General features: G+C 36.2%; 1 long non-coding RNA gene across 1 annotated transcript; it reads left to right on the top strand.

The window, feature by feature from the left end:
- Positions 1 to 388: 388 nt before the first annotated feature.
- LOC140849574 (uncharacterized) lies at positions 389 to 26696 on the top strand. Its single transcript, XR_012131617.1, has 3 exons — positions 389 to 489; positions 2140 to 2187; positions 26520 to 26696. It is a non-coding gene; the product is annotated as an uncharacterized lncRNA (long non-coding RNA).

The raw sequence follows: 26696 nt of genomic DNA, 5'->3' as shown, positions 1-26696 counted from the left end.
CTTATTATTGTTTTCTGTGTTATGTAATCAAATAGTTACCCTCTACATAGCAGGAGCAGTTGTTCTTAAAACCATTAACTTGCTTCTACAATACAGTGCCTCTGACAATTTTTTTTTATGTCCAAAGATGTGTTTTTACATTTTACGTGTTAGGGGGAGCAGGTGCCAACCAAATGGCTATGGAATAAAGATGTTTTTGTTATGTTTGTTCAATTTTGTGTTTCTGGGTGGGGTTCTGAGCTAATAGATTTTGAAATACCAAAGTCATATATATGGAACCTAGTGTATAGTTATTTCTGAATCAGAAACAATCTGTAAATAATAAATTGATTTGAGATTCCAAATATCTTAGGACACAATAAAGTAGCAAATCATTAATTTTTCATTTCAGTGGAAGGTCCCTTACCAGTCAAATATTGTTTGTCTCACATTGGATTCTAAAGAATGCAAGGGACATGACATTCCAGAAGAAAGATAGTACTAAGACTGGTAAGAATCTCATTCTTTTCTGAGTTTCTTCAGGATAAAGTTTAAGAGTTTAATAACTGAATGAAAATTTAAAGGAACCACTTCAAAACGTAGAATATTTATTTCCTCTTACATTGGTTCAGGGACTTCGGATTACAAAAAAAAGAATGAAATCACTCATGATAACACATCTGGTTGCATTTTGCTAGTTCTTTATATGTTAAGCATTTCAGCTTTCTTTATTTGCATGAACATTTAAGTGGGATAATTATTACTGCTCATAATGCTGATTTTCAAAAGAGAACATTGCATTGTTTTATGGAAACCCAGTAATGTGTTTCCCAGTTTTTTGGAAACCCAGTAATGAATGTTGTTATTTTTCATTCAGTTATCTTTTTCAAATGTTTTTGGTGAACATTACATACCTTAGCAGAAATGGTGTGGTTTACAGAGTGGATTTTCAATCTCTCAGTGATTCAAACTCTCTACTCAGCCATACCCGGGGTGAAAGTGTCTGTTAGAATATAGAATTATTAACCAGTAAGTGAACTCCTTAAAGGAAGGAATTTGGGTAAGGTCTGGAAGAATTGCAGATAAAACACAGAGTTTCATTACACCAGAAGGGGCTCCCACAGGAATTAAATGCTTGCTTATCCCCTTGGGGGAAACTGCAACCACTGATGACAGAAGAAAGTTTTGGATCGTCTTTAAATGAAGAAGAGTATTCTTATTTGATTTTGTTACATAAGGACTTTGCTTTTATAAAATGGAATGGATGGAAAAGTTCAATACCACCAGTAGCAGTTTTGGCATTTTTAGTCCATGTGAAAAATAAATATGAAAATGATGGAGATAATTTCCAAATCACCAATAATTTATATGTTTTAGGGAAGATTAGCTGATATCTTTATTCCTTAGGTAATGAAGCACTAAAAAATTTGCCATTTTATTATGGCAAATTTAAATTTTAATAAAAAGAATAGAATAATGAATTCCCATGATTCATCATCAAACTTTAGCGATCTTGAACAAAATTACTTTTTTTCTATCATATTTTCAGAAAATTTGAGAGCTATCAAATCTTCAGGATAACAGCCACACATGATAAGAGTATTTTACAGATGTGACTATTGAAGGCTCAATAAGTTGCATGAGTTGATCAAAGTCACCCAGTGGCAGGGCCAAAAGTAGAACCTCTGTCTTCCAACTGAGAGATTAGCAGAATAAAGTATGCAAACTGGAAAATGGGAATAATAATCAACTCAGTGTGCTGTTTTGAGGGAAAGCCATGTGGAGAGCTCCATTCCTGGAAGTAGGAGGGCACCTGCAGATCTTGGTTCTGTTCTCTTCCTCTTCCTCTACAAGTGGCCTTGTTCACACATGGGGAGAAGCACTCTGTTCAACCTTTGAGTCCATCCTCAGAGTGAAATTTCAGCCATGGTGAAAAATTTCTACCAAAGCATCAGAGTTCAGGGGTATGGTTGAGAAGCACAGGTATTTAAGGGCAGAAAAGAAGGTGGAAACATGAGCAGGTGAAACCACTGGCTCTCAGAGAGAAGCAGTTTGGAGCAGACAGTGTGTAGCCAAATCCCCAGATCCAACTGTTACGCGAGCTAGACACCCTCAACAGGCTCACCCTTGTGACTGGAGAACTGTTCTGCTTTGTCCTAGGGGCCAGGTTCTCTGCTGTGGAATTACCGGGAGAGAAGAGCTGATGAGGTGAGTGACAAATACTGAAGGGGAATACACATCTAACCACAGAGGAGAGAGAGGAGAAGGGCAGGAGCTAAGATCAAGACAAGAGACAATGTGGATTTCCCCTCCATGTGTTTTTTTAAATACCAGTGAAAAGAATTTTGGACTTTGATTATTGTTCATTTGTTTATGCATGAATTCTTTATGTAGATGTCAGGTGGTGGTGCAACTTCTTAGTAATTTGGCGACGTGGAAGCCAACAGCTGTGGTTTTGTGGAATCTTCACTGAGATTTGTACTCCAGGGCAGGGACTAAGTTTCCAAAAAATGGGGCTTGCCTGCAGTGTTGACATACCTGTGCCAATCTAGTATGCAAAAAAGTTCAAGTTTTACATTTAAAACTTTAAAATTCAAGTTTTACATTCCTGTTATAGAAATGATCCTGCCTTTTAAAAATACTACTTTTTTGTATTTTTTTCCCATGAGTGTGTTTATTAGGAAGTAATCTCTTTGGCCTGATATATGTCTTTGAACTGTCTGATAATGAAAACTGGATCACTTTTGGCCATTTTCTAATTTCACAAATGAAAACCACAACTTTTAAAAATAAAATCACCCCATAAAGAAAAATAACATTTGGCCAGATATTTTGCTAATTTCTTTCTACTTCAACACATGTGTTTTATCAAATCTTTGCCTGTTATAATCCGTACACACACACACACAGAATGCTGAATTAATCTTCCATTTAGTCAATTGGTAGAAAATATTTTACAATATTAATACAGTTTATTGTTTTAGAAATCCAAACCAGCAGTAAGGTGACTCTGATTCCAAACTGGATCTTTTGCAGATAACAAATCATCTAAATCACATGACAGGATTTTTATGAGAAAGTATGTGAAGTGAGATATGAACTAAAAGAAAGAAGTTCGACTTTTTCTTTTCGGGGTTCAACAGTTCAAAAAATATGTGAAACAATCAGCAATCCTTAACATATTTTTCTGGCATAGTTTTTCTGATTAGTGCACTCTAATAAGAGAGTAGCCTCAGGGAATGGCTCATAAGGCATTAAATTTGATTGTAGAAAAACAACACATGGATCAGGGGACATGGATTCTATTCAGTGTAGGTCTGCTGTGCTGTGGTCTGTGGGGCTTGATCGGGAAGCCTCAGAGAAACGGAAGTGAGTTGGTGATAGGAAAGTGAAGGTCAAGGGAGGAAGTGCACATATGGTGCACAAATAGTTTTCACTTAATTCACATTTGTGCCCTTGCCTGATCTTGTTAGGACAGCAACATTTCCATGATTTCCTTTGTTCCTAAATTTGCTATTCTAGAACTTTCATAATCAAAACATTTATTCTAATGCCTAGTGTGAAAATTTTCCATAAACCTTACTACTTTGCCGTTTGTGCTCACCTTAGGGGAACTGACAAGGTACACATTGTCACACTTAAATACTGGGCTTTGATTCTTGTGATTGAGTACACCCACTTTTCTTACTCAACTTCAAATCAAGACTATATTAAAATTTTAAAAAGATTTCCTTAGCCTACTGAACCATTTCCTAATAAGTATTGGTGCTGAGAACAGAAGGCAAATTACATCACTATTTCTGTTTGTATTACTGCTCTGTTTCCAATGCAGGATGCTTATTCATTCAGGTACAGTGTGCCAAAAAGGAAGGGTGTATCCATTTGTGAAAAACTGATAGTCTGACCTTTCTTAGACTAGAGAATGATAAGTAAATGGAGATAAATATATCTAAATATTTACAAGCACCACATAATCATAGATTTTTGACAGTTTGACTTCACACTGACTTAACTCTTTCCAGATGGCTGAGTAATTACTTGTTATATTAGAGCATTAAAAAAAAGGGGGAGGGGAGCTCAATACCATTTTTAAAAGAAATCAGTGTATGCCACTTCAACAAGTCTTTCCCTACTTTTTTTCCCTAGGTCACAAATATTCATTAATCATTTCTGTCTTTAGTTTAACACTGATGAATTTGATGCCATTGATTGGAAATTGGTACACTGATATACTGTAATGTTAAAATTGCATATCATTTAAAAATATCTTGATTACTTAAAAACCCAACTCTTCAAATATGCAGAATAAAATGACTGTATTTCTTACATTGATATATTTCTTAATGTGTCATATTCTCAGAAAGCAACTAATAGAAAGTATATCATTATTATCTATGTCTCTATCTAACCTTGCTCTCTGTATATTTGTGTAAGTATATGTAAACACCTATGCCTATAATATATGCTAAATAGATTATTAATATTCTAAACACATTTTCAAGATAAAAAGACTATACTATGATCACAAAGCAATATGTACTAAATGTTTGAAATGCATGATAACGTATGTGAGTTCAGTGAAATTGGAGGTGAAAAGGACCTCACAGTGTAGTGGAGTTAGTTCTTGTCCTTCTTTGCCTAATAAGTAAATTGTACTGTTTCTATGGAAACTGCATTTGGAAAATTGATAACTGTAATATCCATGGTATTATAAAGTCAGTAGAATAATTTACTCTTAGTGAAAGAAATATATTTAGCATGTAAAGTATTTTGTACATTCTGAGCACAGCACATTTTATAGTTTAAAACTAAATTTGAGGAATTTGTTATTAAAAAGAATAGTAGACTCAGTGCCCTTGCAAACAGTGACTATATATTACTTTTAAGATAAATATTTGAACAATTGTGTCTAATATTTTGTAGTACCTTGTGGAAAAAAAGTATCTTTGACCAAAATTGGCTCTGTGGTAACATAAAAGAAACAAAGCAAGACAAAACTACATTACCATGAAAAACAGACAATCTTTTTGTTGGAGTAATTTTTATGGGTAATTGTTAACAGACTAAAAATAACATAGTATTTTTTATGTAATTGAATTGTGTAACATTTGGTCTTTCATTTAGCTAGATATTACCTATGTTCTGCTAATTAATATGACCCAGTACATTCATGATGTATCACAGAAATGCTTGCTCAATTTCAGCATCTTCTGTGGCACTGATAGAAACCATAGAAACTGTCTTCTTTGAAGTCAGTGCAACTGCATCTTTGGAGCTCTGCCCAGAGCTTTTTATAGACCAGGATGCTCTTTTATGTAGCAAAATAATTATATCCTCATTCATCTGGGTTAGCCATGACTCCACAGCACCCTTGAGGAGATGAGCTCTGGAGGGCAGTAGGCTGTGGTGGCAATCTTTTTTTTCAGAATGTAATGCCCACTCAAGGAATGTCCAGATTTTTTTTCCTGGCATGAACAACTGGTACCATCTGTTTTATTTATTTATTCATTTATTTATTTATTACTAAGATATCATTGATATACAAACTCATAAAGGTTTCACATGAGCAATGTTGTGCTTGCTACATTCACCCATATTATCAAGTCCCCCCACAGATCCCATGCAGTCACTGTCCATCAGTCTAGTAAGATGCTATAGAGTCACTACTTGTCTTCTCTGTGCTATACTGCCTTCCCTGTGATATCCCTACATTATGTGTTAATCATTATGCTGTTTAATCCACTTCTCCTACCCTCCCCATCCGCCCTCCACACCCTCTTCCCTTCAGTAACCACTTAGTCCCTTCTTGGAGTCTGTGAGTCTGCTGTTTTGTTCCTTCAGTTTTTGCTTAGTTGTTATACTCCACAAATGAGGGAAATCATTTGGCACTTGCCTTTCTCTGCCTGGCTTATTTCACTGAACATAATACCCTCTAGCTCCATCCATATTGTTGCAACTGGTAGGATTTGTTTTCTTCTTGTGGCTGAAAAATATTCCATTGTGTGTATGTTCTACATCTTCCTTATCCATTCATCTATGATGGACACTTAAGTTGCTTCCATATCTTGCCTATTGAAAATAGTGCTGGAATAAACATAGGGGTGCATATGTCTTTTTGAATCTGGGATCTTGTTTTCTTCAGGTAAATTCCTAGGAGTGGGATTCCTGGGTCAAATGGTATTTCTATTTTTAGTTTTTTGAAGAACCTCCATACTGCTTTCCACAGTGGCTGTACCAATTTACATTCCCACCAGCAGTGTAGGAGGGTTCCCCTTTCTCCACATCCTCACCAGCATTTGATATTCCTTGTCTTTTCAATGTTGGCCATCCTAACTGGTGTGAGGTGATATCTCATTGTGGTTTTAATTTACATTTACCTGATAATTAGTGATGTGGAGCATCTTTTCATGTGCCTGTTGACCATCTGAATTTCTTCTTTGGAGAACTGTCTGTTTATATCTTTTGTCCATTTTTTAATCAGGTTATTTGTTTTTTGGTTGTTGAGGCATATGAGTTCTTTACATATTTTCAGTGTCAATGCTTTATCAGATATGTCATTTATGAATATATTCTCTCATACTGTAGGATGACTTTTTGTTCTGCTGATCATGTCCTTTGCTGGACAGAAGCTTTTTAGTTTGATGTAGTTCCATGTGTTTATTTTTGCTTTTGTTTCCCTTGCCTGAGGAGATGTTCAGGAAAAAGTTGCTCATGTCTATATTCAAGATATTTTTGCCTATGTTTTCTTCTAAGAGTTCTATGGATCCATGACTTACATTCAGGTCTTTGATCTATTTCACATTTACCTTTATGTCTGGAGTTAGACAATAATCCAGTTTTATTCTCTTACATGTTGCTGTCCAGTGTGGCGAACACAAGTTGTTGAAGAGGCTGTCATTTCCCCATTGTGTATCCATGGCTCCTTAATAATATATTACTTGACCATATATGCTTGGGTTTGTATCTGGGTTCTCTATTCTGTTCCATTGATCTATCGGTCAGTTCTTGTGCCAGTACCAAATTGTCTTGATTACTGTGGCTTTGTAGTAGAGCTTAAAGTTGAGGAGAGTAATCCCCTCAGTTTTATTCTTCCTTCTCAGGATTGCTTTGGCTAATCAGGATCTTTTGTGGTACCAAATGAATTTTAGGACTATTTGTTCTATTCTTCAACTATTTTTTGTTAAAGAATGCTGTTGGTATTTTGATAGGGATTACATTGAATCTGTAGATCACTTTAGGCAGGATGGCCATTTTGACAGTATTAATTATTCCTATCCATGAGCATGGGATGTATTGCCATTTATTGGTATCTTCTTTAATTTCTCTTATGAGTGTCTTGTAGTTTTTAGGGTATAGGTCTTTCAATTCCTTGGTTAGGGTCATTTCTAGGTATTTTATTCTTTTTGATGCAATTGTAAATTGAGTTGTTTTCCTGATTTCTTTTTCTGTTACTTCATCATTAGTATAAAGGAAAGCTACAGATTTGTGTATATTAATTTTGAATTTTGAAAATTTGCTGCTTTCAGCTGTTCTAGTAGTTTTGGGGTGGAATCTATAGGGTTTTTTATATCCAATATCATTTCATCTGCTAACAGTGGCGGTTGAACTTCTCCCTTATCAATCTGGATGCCTTGTATTTCTTTGTGTTGTCCGATTGCCACGGCCAGGACCTCCAGTACCATGTTAAATAGAAATGGGAAGAGTGGGGATCCTTTTCTTGCTCCCAATCTTAAATGAAAAGCTTTCAGCTTTTTGCTGTTAAGCATGTTGTTGGCTGTGGGTTGTCATACATGGCCTTTATTGTGTTGAGGTACTTGCTCTCTTTATACCCATTTTGTTGAGAGTTTTTATCATGAATGAATGTTTAATTTTGTCAAATGATTTTTCAGCATCTATTGAGATGATCATGTAATTTTTATCCTTTTTTGTTGAATTGGTGTATCATATTGATGGATTTTCAAATATTGTACCATCTGTGCATCCCTGGAATAAATCCCAGTTGATAATGATGGATGATCTTTATTATGTATTTTTTAATTCAGTTTGCTAATATTTTGTTGAGTATTTTTGAATCTATGTTCATCAAGGATATTGGTCTGTAATTTTCTTTTTTTTTTGGTGAATTTGCCTGGTTTTGATTTTAGAGTAATGCTGGCCTCATAGAATGAGTTTGGAAGTATTCCCTCCTTCTACTTTGTGGAAAACTTTAAGGAGAATGGGTATTAGGTCTTCTCTAAATATTTGATAAAATTCAACAGTGAAGCCATCTGGTCCAGGAATTTTTTCTTAGGTAGTTTTTTGATTACCAATTCAATTTCTTTGCTAGTAATTGGATTATTCAGATTTTCTCTTTCTTCCTGGGTCAGCCTTTGAAGGTTGTACTTTTCTAGAAAGTTGGCCATTTCTTCTAGGTCATCCAATTTATTAGCATATAAGTTTTCATCATATTTTCTAATAATTCTTTGTATTTCTGTGGTGTCCATAGTGATTTTTCCTTTCTCATTTCTGATTCTGTTTTTGTGTATAGACTCTCTTTTCTTCTTGATAAGTCTGGCTATGGGTTTATCTATTTTGTTTATTTACTCAAAGAACAACCTCCTCATTTCATTGAATCTTTGTATTGTTTTATTCTTCTCAAATTTATTTATTTCTGCTCTTATCTTTATCATATCCTTCCTTCTTCTAACTTTGGGTCTCCTTTGTTCTTCTTTTTGTAATTTCATTAATTATGCATTTAGACTGTTCATTTGGGATGTTCTTCTTTCTTGAGGTACGCCTATATTGCAATATACTTCCTTCTTTGTACTGCCTTTGCTGCGTCCAACAAATTTGGTGCATTCAGTTGCTGTTTTCATTTGTCTCCATGTATTGCTTCATCTCTGTTTTAATTTGGTTATTGATCCATTGATTATTTAGGAGAAGGTTATTAAGCCTCCATGTGTTTTGGGGCTTTTTTGTTTTCTTTGCATAATTTATTTCTAGTTTCATACCTCTCTTGTATGAGAAGCTAGTTGGTACAATTTCAATGTTTATGAATTCACTGAGGCTCTTTTTGTTGCCTAGGATGTGACCTATTCTGGAAAAAGTTACATGTGTACTTGAAAGAAATATGTATTCTGCTGCTTTTGGGTGTAGAGTTCTGTAGATGTGTGTTGGGTCCATCTGTTCTAATGTGTTATTCAGTGCCTCTGTCTCTTATTTTCTGTCTCTTATTGATCTGTTCTTGGAGTGAGTGGTGTGTTGAAGTCTCCCAAAATGAATGCATTGCATTTTATTTCCCCATTTAATTCTGTTAGTATTTGTTTCACATGTTTAGGTGTTCATGTGTATGGTCCATAGATATTTATAATGGTTATATCCTCTTGTTTGCCTGACCCCTTTATCAGTATGTAATGTCCTTCTTTGTCTCTTGTTAGTTTCTCTGTTTTTAAGTCAATTTTGTCTGTATAACTGCTGCACCTCCTGCTTTTTTTTCCCTGTTAGTTGCATGAAATATCTTTTTCCGTCCCTTTACTTTTAGTCTGTGTATGAGTTTCTTGTAGGCAGCATATAGTTGGGTCTCGCTTTTTTATCCATTCTATATCTCTGTGTCTTTTGATTGATGCCTTTTGTCCATTTACATTTAGGGTCATTATTGATAGATATGTACATATTGCCACTGCACATTTTTGAATCATGATTACCAAAGGTTCAAGGGCATCCTCTTTACCATCTTACAGTCTAACTTACCTCACTTTTTATGCTATTTCAAATACAGTCTAAAGGTTTTTTCTCCCTTTTTTTCTTACTCCTCCACTCTTTATATATTAGGTGTCATATTCTGTACTCTTTGTGTATCCATTGACTTTGTGAGGAGCTGATTAATTTTGCATTTGCTTAGTAATTAAGTGGTATACAAACAATTGGTTTACTGTGCTTTTTTCTCTGGTGATAGCTATTTAGTCTTAGGAGCACTTTCATCAATAGCAGTCCCTTTAAAATGTGCTGTAGAGATGGTTTGTGGGAGGTAAATTCCCTCAACTTTTGCCTATCTGTAAATTGTTTAATCTATGCTTCAAATTTAAATAATAGTCTTTCCAGGTAGAGTATTTTTGGTTCAAGCCCCTTCTGCTTCATTGCATTAAACATATCATGCCACTCCCTTCTGGTCTGTAAGGTTTCTGCTGAGAAGTCTGATGATAGCCTGATGGGCTTGCCTTTGTATGTGATCTTTTCTCTCTCTTGCTGCTTTTAATACTCTGTCCTTGTTCTTGATCTTTGCCATTTTACTTATTATATGTCTTGATGTTGTCTTCCTTGGTTCCCTTTTTTTGGGAGATCTCTGCACCTTCATGACTTGAGAGACTATTTCCTTCCCCAGGTTTGGAAAGTTTTCAGCAATTATTTCCTCAATGAGATTTTATTCCTTTTTCTCTCTCTTCTTCTTCTCATACCCTTATAAAGAGAATATTGTACCATTGGGATTGGTCGCACAGCTATCTTATTATTCTTTCATTCCTAGAGATCCTTTTTTCTCTCTGGGCCTCAGTTGTTTAGTATTTCTCTTCTCTAATTTCTATTCTTTTTGCTATCTCCTTTACCTCTTCTAATCTGCTTTTAAATCCATGCATTGTATGTTTCAATTCAGATACTATATTTTTCAAAGTTTCTATCTCTTTCTTGAAGTGTTCCCTGAGATCTTTTTTCTGTGGCTCCATTAGCATGTTTATGAGTTTTATTTTGAAATCTTTATCAAGAAGATTGGTGATTTCAGGTTCAAAAATCCCTGTTTCTGACATTTGAGGGATTTTTTTGTACAAGATTCTTTTGCCATTTCATATTTCTAATGATTACTATGGAATAATAACTGTGTCAGTGGTGCTCTCTAGTGCCCAGGAGCTCTACTCTCTAGAGCTGGCCAGCTCCTGGAGTGATGGCTGGAATAACAGGTAAGTGGTATCAGTGCCTGCCAGGAGGAAAGAGCTCTTTCCTGCTTCTTGGTTGCAGTGCCTGCCTCCACTGCCAGAGTCAGCGGGCTGAGTGCACAGGAAGGAGCCTCTGTGTTACACCCTTGTAGCTGCTGTAGGTGCATCTTCCTTCTGGCTGCCCTGGTGCAATGGCGGAGCAGCAGGTTTATGAGCTGGTGCTGGCCAGGAGGAAGGAGCCGAAGGCTGTTTATCACAGTGGGGGATCATGGCACTGCATTGTCAGCCTAGTGGGTAGAGAGCCTGAAGCTCCTGAAAGTTCCTAACATGGTGTCCTGAGTGTGCTGAGACCATTTTGTTCACTGTCCTTTCTCCTAGGCAGCAAGCTCTGTGCAATCCTTGCCCCTTCAGGACCGCTCTCACTATTGGGAAGTCTTTCAAAGTGCCCACCTTTCTTTTGTCTTGAAGCAACGAGTTGTGGGTACCTGTTTTCCACAAGTGGCTGGAATTTCAGTTTCCCCTAGTACTTCACTTGTCTTTGCTTTCCAACCATACCAGTCTCCAGAGCACCATTTAATGTGGGCTTGTGCTCCCAGAACAGATCTCGGGCTAGGTGTTCATCAGTCCTGGACTTCTACTCCCTCCCATATCTGTTTATCTTCCTCCTGCCTGTGAGCTGGGGTTGTGGAGGGCTTGAGTCCCACCAGATCACAGTTTGCTACTTTACCCTTTTCCATGAGGGCTTCTCTTTTCTCCAGGTACAGGCTGTCTGTGGTAGTCTTCTTTCCAGTCACTCTTTCAGGATTAGTTGTATTTTCATGTTATATGTGGTTTTGGGAGGAAGTTTCTGCCCTACTTCTCAGCTGCCATATTTTCTGCCTAATGTCCAGATTTAAAAATGTTGAGAGGAGTGGTGTGAGCTGGATGATAAAACAAGGAGGCATTTGTTAACCTAAGTTGAAGAAGCCTTTCTCCTTGGGCCTTCTACAAGCTTTGAGCTTTTAAGAAGTCATTTTCATATTACTTCAAAACCTTTAAGATATATAAACAATATATCAGGCATCTCTTTCATCCTCCTTGTCTACTTTCTCTATTTCTTTTTCTCCTTCATTCATAATGGATTAGGGGAGTGACTATCAAATTCCATGAAATATTGTCCTATTCAGAATAAAGCTAATATTAAGGAGCAGTATCATTGGACATTTCTAGTTAAAAGGCTTCAAGCAAACTTCTACATTGAGGCAAGCAACCCATTGTGAATGCCAGCATCACATAGGGCAACAGTCTTTTGACATAAAACATGTCATCCGTCTTTGCTGAAGTAATTCTGAATGAGTCAACAAGGTGTTATATTAAAATAAACCACAAAACAGAACAAAACCAAAACTAAAACCAAGAAGATTATGTTAATCACTTACCTTCAAGAAGCTTACATTGTAAAATATTTAAGGGAACTCTGAAAGTCTCCCTGATTTCAGGGTTGCAAGCTTTATTTTCCAGATCTGTGCTCACTGATAACTGATAAGTAGGATTTTTAGATCCAGTCTACTACTATCTGTACTTATATTTCAAAGCAGAATATTATACAAAAACGTATTTCTGATTTATTGAAATAGTACACTGTATAAAAAATCTGCTTAGAAAATATTGAAAAGTATAAAGAAGAGCAAATTAATTATCCAGGGTGTCCCAATCCAGAGGCAAGATTATACCATATGTGTCATTCTGTATCCTGCTTTTTATAGCTACCATTGTTATGATGACTTTTTTCATGTCAAAATTTTTCTGTGTATTAAAAGCTGAATAATACTTCATTATATATGTGTCATCTTAACTCATACTACTACCAATATCTTATTGAATTTTTACATCGCTTCTGGTTTGGGGACAAAGATTTGGCTACTATGAAAAATACATTAGAATGCAAGCTGTATGAGGCAGTTTCTGAGTTTTTCTTGTTCTCTGCCTTAAATTTAGTTTGGACCCAGTGCATATTTATCAAATAAAAAAAAGAATAAATACATAAATCTTCTTAAAGATCCTGATGGTAAATAAATTTCTGTCTCTCAAATTAAAATGAAAGAAAACATGAATTCATAGTAGTATTTGCAACTCAAGGGTAGTGTCACTAATAGAGCAGAAGAGTGAAGAATTTCTGTAAGACAGGAACAGGTTTCTATTAATAGGAATAAGTTGATGTTGAGACTCAACATGGTTAATAACCTGACAGATAACTAAGTAGGCATCAAAATATGGGAGTTTTCCCAAAAGACTTTTCAAATAATCCTGAGGCCATAGACTGTAGAACTAGGGAAAAGTGACTAAATAAGGGGATAGCCAGTTTCCTCTCCAAGGAAAGCTGATGCCTGTATTGCACAGAGGTAACAACAGCACTCTGATGGGAGAGTTCTGGTAGGAAGACTTCCGGAATGTGTGTGGCTTCAGAAAAGCAGACAGTGCTCAAATATGTTGGTTCTCACACTTGGCCAACATCAGAATCAACTGAGGGATTTAAATATTACTGAAAGTGGCATTGAGCTGAGTATTGGAATTCTTAAATTTGATAATTACTACTCTAAATAACTATTTTGGCTTGCCAAGAGGAAGGTATAGACCCTCTACCTCAGAAACAACATAACCACTTGGATGTACCAAATTCTGTCACTGGAGAGCTCTTATAATCAGTATTTATTTCCAGTTTAATTCACCATTTAAGAAACACAATCCAGCTACAAAAGTATTCAGTTCAGGCCATATCAATCTATCTATCTATCTATCTATCTATCTATCTATCTATCTATCTATCTATTAATCATCTATTTATCTATATAATTTATATCTTATTCTATTAATAGGAATGAGTTGATGTTGAGACTCAACATCATTTATAAAATATATATATTTTTTAATTTTTTATTAAGATATTGATATACACTCTTATGAAAGTTTCACATGAAAAAACAATGTGGTTACTACATTTACCCATATTATCAAGTCCCCACCCATACCCCAATGCAGTCACTGTCCATCAGTGCAGCAAGTTGCCAGAGATCAAATATGTCACTTCTCTGTGATACACTGTTCTCCCCGTGATACCACACACCATGTGTACTAAACATAATACCCCTCAGTCCCCTTCTCCCTCCCTCCCCACCCACCCTCCCACACCTCTCCCCTTTGGTAACCACTAGTTCATTCTTGGAGTCTCTGAGTCTGCTGCCATATTGTTCCTTCAGTTTTGCTTCATTGTTATACTACACAAATGAGGGAATCTTTTGGCATTTGTCTTTCTCCACCTGGCTTATTTCACTGAGCATAATGTCCTCCAGCTCCATCCATGTTGTTGCAAATGATAGGATTTGTTTCTTTCTTATGAATGAATAGTATTCCATTGTGTATATGTACCACATCTTCTTTATACATTCATCTACAGATGGACACTTAGGTGGCTTCCATATCTTGGCTATTGTAAAAAGTACTGCAATGAACATAGGGTTCATATGCCTTTTTGAATCTGAGTTGTATTCTTTGGGTTTATTAAAAGGAGTGAGATTCCCAGGTCAAATGGTATTTCTATTTTTAATTTTTTGAGGAACCCCCATATTGCTTTCCACAATGGTTTAACTAGCTTACATTCCAACCAGCAGTGTAGGATGGTTCCCCTTTCTCTGCATCCTCACCAGCATTTGTTGTTCTTAGTCTTTTCGATGCTGGCCATCCTGACTGGTGTGAGGTGATATCTCATTGTGGTTTTAATTTGCATTTCCCTGATGATTAGTGATGTGGAGCATCATCGCATGTGTCTGTTGGCTATCTGAATTTCTTCTTTGGGGAACTGTCTCTTCATATCCTCTGCCTGTTTGTTAATTGGGTTATTTGCTTTTTGGGTGTTGAGGTGTGTAAGTTCTTTATATATTTTGGATGTTAACCCCTTGTCAGATATGTCATTTACAAATATATTCTCCCATACTGTAGGCTGCCTTTTTATTTTGTTGATGGCATCCTTTTCTGTACAGAAACTTTTTAGTTTGATGTAGTCCCATGAGTTCATTTTTGCTTTTGTTTCCCTTTCTCGAGAGGTTGAGTTCAGGAAGAAGTTGCTCGTGCTTATATTCAGGAGATGTTTGCCTATGTTGTCTCCTTAGAGTTTTATGGTTTCATGACTTAAATTCAAGTCTTTAATCCATTTCAAGTTTACTTTTGTGTATGGGGTTAAACAATAATCCAGTTTCATTCTCTTGTATGTAGCTGTCCAGTTTTGCCAACACCAGCTGTTGAAGAGGCTGTCATTTCCATATTGTATGTCCATGGCTCCTTTATCATATGTTAATTGACCTATATGGTTGGGTTTATATCAGGGCTTTCTAGTCTGTTCCATTGGTCTACAGGTCTGTTCTTGTGCCAGTATCAAATTGTCTTGATTACTGTGGCTTTGTAGTAGAGCTTGAAGTTGGGGAACACAATTCCCCCTGCTTTATTCTTCCTTCTCAGGATTTCTTTGACTATTCGAGGTCTTTTGTGGTTCCATATGAATTTTAGAATGATTTTCTCTAGTTCATTGAAGACTGCTGTTCGTATTTTGATAGGAGTTGCATTGAATCTATAGATTGTTTTAGGCAACATGGCCATTTTGACAATAATTATTCCTATCCTTGAGCATGGGATGTGTTTCCATTTATTGGTGTCTTCTTTAATTTCTCTCATGAGTGTCTTGTAGTTTTCAGAATATAGGTCTTTCACTTCCTTGGTTAGGTTAATTCCTAGGTATTTTATTCTTTTTGATGCAATTGTAAATGGAATTGTTTTCCTGATTTCTCTTTCTGCTAGTTCATTGTTAGTGTATAGGAATACAACAGATTTCTGTGTATTAATTTTGTATCCTATAACTTTACTGAATTCAGATATTAGATCTAGTAGTTTTGGAGTGGTTTCTTTAGGGTGTTTTTATGTACAATATCATGTCATCTGCAAACAGGGACAGTTTAACTTCTTCCTTGCCAATCTGGATGCCTTTTATTTCTTTGTGTTGTCTGATTGCTGTGGCTAGGACCTCCAGTACTATGTTGAATAGAAGTGGGGAGAGTGGGCATCCTTGTCTTGTTCCCGATCTTAAAGGAAAAGTTTCAGCTTCTCACTGTTACGTATAATGTTGGCTGTGGGTTTGTCTTATATGGCCTTTATTGTGTTGAGGTACTTGCCCTCTATAATCATTTTGCTGAAAGTTTTTATCATGAATGGATGTTGAATTTTGTCAAATGCTTCTTCAGCATCTATGGAGATGATCATGTGGTTTTTGTCTTTCTTTTTGTTAATGTGATGGATGATGTTGATGGATTTTCAAATGTTGTACCATCCTTGCATCCCTGGAATAAATCTTACTTGATCATGATGGATGATATTTTTGATGTATTTTTGAATTCAATTTGCTAATATTTTGTTGAGTATTTTTGCATCTATGTTCATCAGGGATATCGGTCTTTAATTTTCTTTTTTGTGGTGTCTTTGCCTGGTTTTGGTATTAGAGAGATGCTAGCTTCATAGAATGAGTTTGGAAGTATTCCTTTCTCTTCTGTTTTTTGGAAAACTTTAATGAGAATGGGTATTAGGTCTTCACTAAATGTTTGATAAAATTCAGTGGTTAAGCCATATCTGGTCCAGGGGTTTTGTTCTTAGGTAGGTTTTTGATTGCCAGTTCAATTTCGTTGCTGGTAATTGGTCTGTTCAGATTTTCTGTTTCTCCCTTGGTCAGCCTTGGAAGGTTGTATTTTTTTAGGAAGTTGTGCATTTCTTCTAGGTTATCCAGTTTGTTAGAATATAATTTTTCATAGTGTTCTCTAATAATTCTTTGTATTTCTATGGTGTCCGTAGTGATTTTTCCTTTCTCATTTCTGATTCTGTTTATGTGTGTAGACTCTCTTTCTTTCTTGATAAGTCTGGCAAGGGGTTTATCTATTTTGTTTATTTTCTCGAAGAACAGCTCTTGCTTTCATTGATTCTATTGTTTTATTCTTCTTGATTTTATTTATTTCTGCTCTAATCTTTATTATGTCTCTCCTTCTATTGACTTTGAGCCTCATTTGTTGTTTTTTTCTAGTTTCATTAATTGTGAGTTTAGGCTGCTTATATGGGATTGTTCTTCTTTCTTGAGGTAGGCCTGTATTGGAATATACTTTCCTCTTAGCACAGCCTTGGCTGCATCCCACAGATTTTGCATGTTGAATTATTGTTGTCATTTGTCTCCATATATTGATTGATCTCTGTTTTTATTTGGTCATTGATCCATTGGTTATTTAGGAGCATGTTGTGAAGTCTCCATGTGTTTGTGGGACTTTTTCATTTCCTTTGTGTAATTTATTTCTAGTTTCATACCTTTGTGGTCTGAGAAACTGGTTGGTACAATTTCAATATTTTTTAATTTACTGAGGTTCTTTATGTGGCCTAGTATATGATTTATTATTGAAAATGTTCCATGTGCACTTGAGAAGAATGTGTATCCTGTTGCTTTTAGGTGTAGAGTTCTGTAGATGTATGTTAGGTCCATCTGTTCTACTGTGCTGTTCAGTGCCTCTGTGTCCTTACTTATCTTCTTTCTGGTTGATCTGTCCTTCAGAATGAGTGGAGTGTTGAAGTCTCCTCGAATAAATACATTGCATTCTCTTTCCCCTTTTAATTCTGTTAGTATTTGTTTCACATATGTGGGTGCTCCTGTGTTGGGAGCATAGATATTTATAATGGTTATATCTTCTTGTTGGACTGACCCCTTTATCATTATGTAATCTCCTTCTTTGTTTCATTACTTTCTGTGTTTTGAAGACTATTTTGTCTGATACAAGTACTGCAACTCCTGCTTTTTTCTCTCTGTTAGTTGTATGAAATATATTTTTCCATCCATGCACTTTTAGTTTGTGTATGTCTTTGGGTTTAAAGTGAGTCTCTTGTAGGCAGCATATAGATGGGTCTTGTATTTTTATCCATTCAGTGACTCTATGTCTTTTGATTGGTGCATTAAGTCCATTTACATTTAGGATGGTTATCAATAGGTATGTACTTATTGCCATTGCGGGCTTCAGATTCGTGGTTACCAAAGGTTCAAGGTTACTTTCCTTACTATTTAACAGTCTGACTTAACTCACTTAATATGCTGTTACAAACACAATCTAAAGGTTCTTTTATTTTTCTCCCTTCTTTATCTTCTTCCTGAATTTTTTATATATTAGGTATCATATTCTGTATTTTTTGTCTCTCCTTGATTGACTTTGGGGATAGTTAATTTAATTTTGCATTTGCTTAGTAATTAACTGTTCTATTTTCTTTACTGTGCTTTTATTTCCTCTAGTGACAGCTATTAAACCTTAGGAACACTTCCATCTATAGCATTCCCTCCAAAATACACTGTAGAGTTGATTTGTAGGAGGTAAATTCTCTCAGCTTTTGCTTATCTGGAAATCGTTTAATCCCTCCTTCAAATTTAAATGACAGTCTTGCCAGATAAAGTAATCTTGATTCCAGGCCATTCTGCTTCATTGCATTAAATACATCATGCCAGTCCCTTCTGGCCTGTAAGGTGTCTGCTGAGAGGTCTGATGTTAGCCTGATGGGCTTTCCTTTGTATGTGATCTTATTTCTCTCTCTGGCTGCTTTTAACAGTCTGTCATTATCCTTGATCTTTGCCATTTTAGTTACTATATGTCTTGGTGTTATCTTCCTTGGGTCCCTTGTGTTGGGAGATCTGTGGATCTCCATGGCCTGAGAGACTGTTTCCTTCCCCAGATTGGGGAAGTTTTCAGCAACTACCTTCTCAAGGACACTTTCTGTCCCTTTCCCTCTCTCTTCTTCTTCTGGTGTCCCTATAATGCAAATATTGGTCTGTTTGGATTGGTCACACATTTCTCTCAATATTCTTTCATTTTTAGAGATCCTTTTTTCTCTCTGTGCCTCAGCTTCTTTGTATTTATTTTCTATAGTTTCTATTTCATTTACTGTCTCCTCCACTGTATCCAACCTGCTTTTAATACCCTCCATCATACTCTTCAATGATTGGATCTCTAACCAGAATTCATTCCTGAGTTCTTGGATATCTTTCCGTACCTCCATTAGCATGTTGATGATTTTTATTTTGAACTCCCTTTCAGGAAGAGTCATAAGGTCCATGTCATTTAAATCTTTCTCCGGAGTTATATTAATTTTACTCTGGACCCGGTTCCTTTGGCCTTTCATATTTGTATATGGCGCCCTCTAGTGTCCAGAAGCTCTACTCCCTGGAGCTGCTCAGCCCCTGAAGCAATATCAGGGGTCTCAGGGGAGTGGTATTGGTGCCCTTTTCCATGAGGTCTGCTCTTTTCTCCAGGTGTATGCAGTCTGGCGTTGTCCTCTTCCCTGTTGTTCTTTCAGGATTAGTTGCACCAACTATATTTTCTAATTGTATACAGTTTTAGGAGGAAGCCTCTGTCTCTCCTCTAATGCTGACATCTTTAATCCTTTCTCCAGGCCTTATATTTTTTATTTTTACTTTTTACAAAAATGAATAGAAAACCAAGAATCATTTAATTCAGGAAATCTCAATAAACAGTGTTAATAAAGGAAACAGAAGAAGATATCAAAATAACAAGTAGAATGAAATCCCTTGAGAAGCATAATGGGATATTATTATCTATGAAACAAACAAGCAAAGAAACCAAAACATTTGCTTTGAGAAAAAGTACCAGAATGAAAAATGTGCTTTCTTGAATTAAAAATAAATCAATATTAGCTTATATTAAGTAACAAAGTAGGCACAGAGAAAGACTGACTCAGTGATTAGCAAGATGAAGCCTGGGTAAGTTCATAGTACACAGTGCCAGATAATTAAAAGGTGAAAAGTCTGGGAGAAGTATTTAGAAATATGGAGTATAAATCCAGGAGCCTCAATATTCATCTAAGAGGAGCTTCAAAAAAAGAGATTAAAATAAAGTGACAGAAAACTTTCAAAGAAATATCGATAAAGATATCCTAGACTTGGAGAGAGACATACAATTTTTAGATTTGAAGGGCTCACCTGGTACTAGGCAAGGTTAGCGATGAGTCTCATACACCAGGATCTCTTAGTGGAGTTTCAGAATTCTAGCCTAGAGATAAATACTAAAAGTAATGAGAAAAACATAGGTAATCTACAAAGAAATGAAAGTCATATTAATGTAAGCTGCCTTTCAAATTTTAAAGGAAAGTTGTTTTAAGCTTACAAATTTATATTTTGCTAAGTATATGATTGATAAAAATATTTTCATAATAAGGCAAAACCTTTAAAGGGGAAGGAATTCTCTATATTGAAAAAGATAGCAATTATCAAGTGAATATGAAAGACATTTATCTTTATGCCTTTAGTATAGTTTCAAATATATACTGCAAGAAATTAAAAACTTTGACAAATCATCAGTTGTGGCAGGAGCTCTGTATATATTTCTCTGTACTATAGTTTCCTCCCCATGTTTATATCTGCTTTCTGAATTTCAGAAATTGGTTAATACATCTTATCTGTTGATAACTCATTGCTCATCTTCTATTCCCTTCACTATTAGGGGATTCCCCTTTGAAAATTTGTTTTCTGCCATATGATATGTTCTCAAGAGGGAGGAAGTCCATTATCTTGATCTAAACCTCAGAATCTTTAGATTCCTTACTCAAAATGTCAGGATTTAACTTAACTAGGTCTGTGATTGCTATCTGGCCAGAACTCACATTATCACCTGCTCATTTTTATGTCACTCAGCTGCCTAATTTCAGTATGCTTTCAGAGGGTGGGGATTATCTTTCTGCATGGTACAAGTCTCAGTGCTTATGATGTTAATGTATTCACCTTGGTAAATATTTCTTAATATGATGATAGTCCTCTTCTCTGACTCAGAATGAAATTTTACAATATAAAAAATAGACCAAAGGTTACTATTTCCCATCTTTTAATAAAACTGAATGCTCTAGTGCTATTGGTGCTTTGGGTGTGGCAGCCGTGGGTACAGTGACAGTGATTAAAGACTCTGGTAGCCACACATCTGTTTCTCAGCACTGAGCGTTCTCCCACTCAAATTTTCCAGGGCAATTACAGAACATATAATAAAATCTCTCCTCTCCATTTTTATGTGAGATAGAAGAAGAATACCACAATAGAGATTTTGCCAGTAACTACAGTGGAGATCAGCTATTTAGTTTTTATTCCATTACGTTAACAGTGAAACAAAGTCTTTATGCAAACCTTAATTCACTAGGTTATTACATAAATTTTTGACAAGAATCATTTTATGAGAGCCCCCTCCTCAGAAGTGGGTGTTTACTTGGGAGTCTTTTTTAAGATGTTCAAGTCTCTCTACTTTATTAGCTGCTGTATAAATGTTAAATGCTTTCCGTAGCAGGTGCTGTTTGAAATGCTTTCTGTAAAGCCTGAAAGCCTCATGACAACCTGTGCCAGAAGTACAATTGTTATCCCCTTCTTTCATGTGAGGAACCGAAGCTTATAGAGACTGGGTAGCAGAGCTGTGGTGCTGGCCCAGACGAGCTGTCTGATCCCGCTGTGCTCTGCTGCCTCTTTTAAACTGGATGTACTGCCCCTTTCATGTCTGGTTAGGTACCCTCTGGGTGGGCTTGTTGTAAAGAGCTCTGAAGAAGTTGCTAAGAACTTTTGTAAGAATCTTGTGGAAGTTTCAGTTTGTACACACATGTGTTCATGATCCATCACAAAGATTCAAATCTTCTTTTGAAATACTCCCTCTTTGTTACTCAACAACATCAAAACAATTGCCAAAGCCTGTTGTTTAATATCTGTCTTTCCTACTAGGCATATGTTTGTGTCTTGTGAAGCAGGTACTATTTTGTGAAAGCAGACACTCTTTTGGTCTAATTGTATTTCTTGTGTCTAGGAAAGTGCTTTGCTTAGAGGAATTAGTAAATATTTGTTACTGCAATGATGTTTTTCTTACCTGTTTCCTCTTTCCAACTCTTACTGACACCAAACCAGATAAAGCCTTCACAACTTTTTAGCTGGCCTGTTAAGTACCATCACCTTCTCTTGTTTGGTCTTTCAGCCCTCAGCCTCTCTCCCTGTTGCTCCCGTCGCCAGACACACTGATGTCCCAGGGCCTTTGCGTTCACTGTTCACTTGGTAGGAACACTGTTCTTCCAGACTGACACACTGTTCACTTTCACATTGACCTTGAATCTGTGCTCAGATGTCCTCCTGTTAGTGAGACTACCTACTTAAAATAGCAGTTCCTCTCCTCCATGGCTTTCTACCAAAGTATTGAAATTTCATTCTTCTGCTTAAGGTCCAGCTTAATTCTCTAGGAATACTTCAGGGTGAAACCAGTGAGGTTATAGCACATGTGACCACAGAGATGGGGGCCAAATCCTGTAAAACCTGGGAAACAATGTTGAGAATTATAATTTTTACTATGAATGAGATAAGGAGCTATTGGAGGAGAGAAGTGACTGGGGAGACCACTTAGAAGAGCATTTACTGCTTTAGGTGAAAGAGACAGAGAGAATGGTGTCTTGGAACTGGGTATTTTTTATGATCATTATATGTTATTGAAGTATGGTTGATATGCAATATTTTATTAGTGTTAAGTATACAACATAGTGATTCAACAGTTAGCTATATTATTAAATGGTCGCCCCAACTAGTGGAGTTACTGTCAACATAGAATGATATTACAGAATTATTGACTATATTCTTTATGCTGTACTTTCATCCCTGTGAAGAATTTATATTATGATTGAGATTTTGTGCCTCTTTATCCCCTTTGCCTATTTCACTCACCTACTCCCACCTCTCCCCCATGCTAACCACCAGTCAGTTCTCAGTATCTATAAGAAATTTCTGTTTTGTTTGTTTTTTGTTTTGTTTTGTTTTAGATTCAATATTATAAGTGAAATCATATGGTATTCATCTTTTCCACCTGGCTTATTTCACTGAGCATAATATCCTCTAAGTCCATCCATGTTGTTGCAAATGGCAAGATTTCTTTCTTTTTTATGGCTGAATATATTTCATTGTATGTATATATATGTACCATGTTATTTACCCATTCATCTGTTGATGGGCATGTTGGTTGCTTCCATATCTTGTCTGTTGTAATAATGCTGCAATAAACATAGTGGCATGTATATCTCTTTGAATTAGTGATTTTGTTTTCTGAGTATTATCACAGGGAGATATGGATAAAATTTTCCAATGAAATGTACAGTGTGAGGAAAGGAGAGTCAATAATGACCCTAAGGATTATACTTGAAAAATTGGAATGGTGGGATTTTCATTTATTAAGTTGAGAAAAACTTTGGGGGAAGAGTTTGTAATGGGAAGATCAAGATTTTAATTTAGGATATGATAAGTTTGAGAAATCTATTTGATATTCAAGTAGAAGGTAATAGATAACCAAATAGGGGGGCCAAGTAGGCAGTTGCATGTAAAATTCTGGCATTTAGGGAATAAATCCAGACTTGGGATATGAATGTAGAAGTTGTCAGGGTGTATGTGGGGTATAAAGCATGAGGCCTGTGAGATCACTAGGGAGTGAAGGCAAATAGAGAAGGGATCTAGGATTGAGCCCTGGGAGCCTTCAACACTTAGATGAGAAAAAACTAGCAGAGGAGACTGGGAGCGAGCAGTCAGTGTGGTGGGCAGGAAGCCTGGAGAGCAAGAGAAGGCGTTTCAAGGGGGAAGGAGAAATCAACTGTGTCCGTGCTTCTGTGGGTCACATAAGGCAAGGACTGAGAAATAACTACTGATCAGAAACATAGAGGCCATTTCCAACCTTTAAAAGAACCATTTTGGTGGAGGTGATGAAAGTTTGTGTTCAAAGGAGAAGGTTTCATAGGATGTACTCCAAGAGAAGAAAATGACCTGTGCAAAGAGGATGGGAGTGTGAGGCTAATTTAGGAGACAACAAGTAGTTCCCTTTCTAAATAAAGGTTAATGCGGAGTTCCTGCTCATTGAACGCTCATTATCTGGCTCAGGTGACTGGGTTGTAGCTGTGTGTGTGTGTGTGTGTGTGTGTGTGTGTGTGTGTGTGTGTGTGCGCGTGTGTGTGTGTGTGTGTCTACCATTCAGAATTTCACACCAGGATAATAACATGCCCAAAGCTATGCATGAAAGAAATTAAGGTGGCATCAGTGTCAGTAATGAATTTAGGAGACATAATGATTTTTCTAAGGAAGTAGAATACTGACTTAAAAAAAAAAGTAAATTCAGCTGAACTTAACATTTGTAATTGTTTCTTTAGATATTTACCCAAACAAGCAGAGTTTACATAAAACAGTTTTGAGAAATGTGGGTAATGAAATAACAATGGAAAGTAAGTATTTTAAGCTTGGAACAAAAAATAAATCAGATCATGGACTTAGATTTGATGTTTGTATGTGTTATAAAATCTCAACAATATATAAAAAACATTCATTTTGAAATTCTTGAGAAAACTCTACTTCATAATTTATGTCAAAGATGTTTACTAGTTCATGTAATATAAAAGTAGATGTTTAACTACAAACAAATGTTTCATATCCAGGCTGGTGAAATTGCTATGAGGTATTCATCCCTTAAAATATATTTGTGTTTGTATTTTCATGGTCCATGAAGCACTGATGTAAAACAGATTTTTAACAGTCCATGTACATTTGACACTGCAATAATTGTGTAGCCATCTATGATCACTGATGTAATCATTTGATATATGTTGATGTTTAGTAACGTAAGCTGAGAAACTGGTGGGATTTAATCTAGTGGGATCATAATATAGTGATTGAAACATTGTACTAATTGCCAGGGAAATTGGACCTGGTTAGCCACTCTGGATCTCAGAAAATATAGTATTTACTCTGCTTATAAGGTGAAAGAATCAAAGCAAAAAAAAAATCATCTTCCAATGTGTCATTAATATTTAATTGCTTTTTCACATTAATAAAATTAAGATTAATTTTAATTGATATTATTTCTCAGTATTGCAAATTGTACAAAGGATGTGTATATTAAGTGTTGGTGTGTATTTAAAAATGAAACTTCAGTGGAACAAGAGAGGATATTTAGGTATCTCATTTTTAGTGATTGTTTCAAAAGCTGTATTAGATTTTAAAATAGTAACATGAAACTCAAGCTGGGATTGAACTGCTGAAGTATTTCATAACCTGTTTTATTAAAACCAAATTCAGAGCTCAAATGTCATTTAACTATAGAAAACAAGCTTCATTTTTAAAAAGAGAAACAACAGATCTTTCCTTCAAGTGGTAAATACATGCTATTTTTTCTCATATGTTTGTTACAATTCTTTCCCTCCTCTATGTGTCATGGCTTACATTCTGTAATATCTGTCACATTTGAGTCCAGATCTTCACTCCTTCACAAAGTTATAATGTTTATTGTTTGCTTGCTAATCTGCCTCACACACTCCTTTTCTCCTCTGTGCTTGAGTTTCATTCACTTGTCCTTGATTTATATTATCTAACAACAAAAAAAACAGCCTCCAGTTTGGTACACTATGCTACACATTTATACTTAGAAAACTGCAGACAAGTGGGAAGAGAATTTATCATTTTAGCCTATGATGGGTGATTTTCTCCCAGAAGATGTTGAATACATCTTTTAAAATAAAAAATCATGAAAAAGGCAGTCTGTTTTGTTGATTGTTGGTGTTGGAAGGTAATTCTCTCTGAGTCTCTTACATTTTCTGCAGCTCTTGTGAGCCTTGGAAGACAGAGATACTATCTCCCTCTTGACTAAAAGGTGGTATATTCACTGTTCATTATGAAAGATTCAGGTTTCCTGAACTTGTTTTCTCTTATATTGCAAACCACTGCATATGCAGGTATCACCTAGCCCTACTTTTATCACCTCGTGGGAACTGAAGCTTAAGGGAGTTGCGTGGATATGTTGATAGGCTGGCTCTCGGCTGTGTGCTAAAGGTTCTCTGTTGTATGCTATGTGATTTGTGTCCCCCTAAAATTCGTATGTTGAACTCTAATCCCCAGTGTGTTGGTATTTGGAGAGGGGCCTTTGGGAGGTGATGAGGTCATGAGGCAAAGTCCGTCCTGAATGGGATTAGTAACTTAAGAAAAAAGGCTTCAGAGAGCTCCTTTACCCCTTCCTAACATGTAAGGACAGAGAGAAGATGACCACCTATGAAACAGGAAGGAACTCCTCACCAGGCCCCAAAATTGCCTGCATCTTGAGCTTCCTAACCTCTAGTACTGTAAGAAATACATTTCTGTTGTCTGTAAGCCTCCCAGTCTGTGGTATTTTTGTTATAGGAACCTGAGCAGACAAGATACTGTGTTTTGAGTAATAAAGTCCTTTGTCCCTCAAACTATGGCAAGCTAACTTGTTAGCTTGCAAATTAGATGAAATTTCACAGCTTTCAGAATTTTTGACAATTCTTTGATGATTAAGAAGGGATGCTCACAGAGACATGGCTTTGTAGAAGAAGAAGGATGAAGCTATGTGGGCCACTGAATGAGATTTGAGAGAAATCCATAGGAACCAGCAGCACATGTCTTGGCCAAGCTGAATGGTCAAATGTGCAATAAATGATCCTTAACTTTAATTGGCTATTCATGAGGACAAATTGGGGAGGTTGTTTGCAGGCTAAATTGTGTCTTGGTTGTTGTTAATTCTCTGCTAGGTGGAAAACTTCTGCATCAATATGGTGGACAGTCTCAGTTCTGCCCTAATGTAACAAGCAATTGAAGGATTCTTCATGGGTAAGTAGAAGTTTCTGTTCCTGTGATAGTTAATTCTGTGTGTCAACTTAGCTAGGCCATGGTACCCAGTTTCTGGTCAACTATCACTCCAGATGTTG

This window comes from Manis javanica, chromosome 5 (assembly GCF_040802235.1).
Source record: "Manis javanica isolate MJ-LG chromosome 5, MJ_LKY, whole genome shotgun sequence".
In the NCBI taxonomy this organism is placed as follows: domain Eukaryota; kingdom Metazoa; phylum Chordata; class Mammalia; order Pholidota; family Manidae; genus Manis; species Manis javanica.
The sequence above is the reverse complement of the archived record's forward strand: the minus strand, read 5'-3'. Positions and strand labels throughout refer to the sequence as shown.